General features: G+C 48.1%; 1 long non-coding RNA gene across 1 annotated transcript in view; it reads right to left on the bottom strand.

The window, feature by feature from the left end:
• Positions 1–1,739, bottom strand: part of LOC119581814 — a 24,175-nt gene extending 22,436 nt beyond the window's left edge. The window contains exon 1 of the long non-coding RNA XR_005229588.1: positions 1,539–1,739. This is a non-coding gene — a long non-coding RNA (uncharacterized LOC119581814). The remainder of the gene's footprint in view (positions 1–1,538) is intronic.
• Between the last annotated feature and the right edge of the window lie 66 nt (positions 1,740–1,805).

Consider the following 1,805-nt stretch of genomic DNA (forward strand, 5'->3'; position numbering starts at 1 on the left):
CTATATGATGATAATAAAGCCGAACAAAAATATGTACTACTGTTTAAGAAATACCTAAAGTTCCACATCTATTTATCGCAGACGGTTAGCGTGACTTCTTTGAGTGTGTCGAGGTTTCCCTTTTCCTTCAGGTCACCAAACAAAGAATCACGCAGAGCATAAAGGCTCCCATTACTCAATTGCCCTGGTTAGAGGAACGCAGAGAATTATGCCACAGAGCAAAGCCATTAATTTTCAGGCAGTGTGATGTGCCTTCGCTAGGCCGGGGAGAAGAGTGACAGGTTCCTTTCTCTTTGGTTGTCTGACATTTGGAATAAAGAAGATAGCCCACTTTCCTGTCACTGACATTGATCTAATGCTGGGAACTCGCTGCTGCCACTAACTACGACTAGAATCTGGCAGCTGCTACCACTGTGTTTGGGACTCAACTTGGTTTCAGAAACTCGAAGCTGGTACCGAGCTCCTATAAAGAACTGCAAATTGGTCAGGCCGCTTGTTGGCGCGGGGCGTTGGCGGCCGCCTCGAGGAAGCGAACTGGGAGTGCTGTCGACAAGCGAGGATGCGATTTTTTTCTGTTAAGGGCGGCACGTTACGAAAAAGTTACAATTAGCGTAGAAAAGGACAGCAACAGGTTATGAACTGTTATCTTCAGCTAGCTCTGCCCTAAGCACTGGTGGTTGCTATTGAACTGTAAGAATAAAAGCTGACACTATAACTACAGTACAGACTGAATATTTCTGTCGTGTAGGCGGCTGATAGGCAATAGAGACCCGTAATTTTTTTTTACAGATCTGTATTAACACCTGTCTTGAAGGCATGGCATTTGCATTGTTGATAACTGGCATTGTGATGTATCGATTACAATTTCAAGGGCAAGAATTGGCATAATCTTAGACCAAACATGTCAGAGAATACGAGGCAATATAATGCCGCTTAGAAAGACACAGAAAGGAAAAAATGGACATGGAGGAAAATTAGATTGCGAAGTAAGAAATAACTAGACATAGTAAGTGGCACACAGTGATGCATAAGCGCAGCTAATGCGGCTGGGTCGAAACAAAAGTCACACAATGTAGTGGTGAGGGTGAAGGTAGTAAATGCCAAAGGAGTGACACGTCTGCAGTGACGACGATCTAACATGACAGTGACAGCTGCTACGGAGCATGGCTTCCGTTACAACAGGCAGCAGCTTTTAATATGTGTGGGCGAGCGAGCGATGTCGTCGGCTATGTCCGAGCTGGTGATTGGAGGCCGTCGCCAGCATGCCGAGCTATACAAGGCCGCAGCAAATATCTCAGCTTTGTGGCACCTATTACTGGGGGGCTACGGTTCTCACGCCGCCTGAGGCTGTGCCAACACTGGCCGCCGCTCTTTGCTCGCATTTGGAAAAGCGATAGCGAAGTCTATGCTCCCGTTACACCACAGGTCCAATATTCACAAATAAGATTATTGAAACTAAGCAAATAATGAAAATGAGGAAGAACAATTAACAAGTTCTTCTTTTGAAGTCTAAAACCCTCTGGTTCGCATTTCCTTACGGTCAACTTTCCTCGGCGCCGCCGGAACAGGTAAATCCTCCTTTCCTTTCAGTTGGAGTTCCACTGAGCGTCGAGGGCGCGAGTGCGACCATGGAAGGCGAGGCTGGGGCTCACCTAGTCAGGAAGCCCGGGCACAAGCGAGCGCAGCGCAGCGTGGTGCTCTCACACCGACGCACACACCACCAACACACCGACTGAGTGAGGATGTGGTGGGAGGACGCGCGGCACGAGGCACCTGTACGGCCACGCTGCTCATCTCGCTCCCTC

Source organism: Penaeus monodon, chromosome 15 (assembly GCF_015228065.2).
Source record: "Penaeus monodon isolate SGIC_2016 chromosome 15, NSTDA_Pmon_1, whole genome shotgun sequence".
In the NCBI taxonomy this organism is placed as follows: domain Eukaryota; kingdom Metazoa; phylum Arthropoda; class Malacostraca; order Decapoda; family Penaeidae; genus Penaeus; species Penaeus monodon.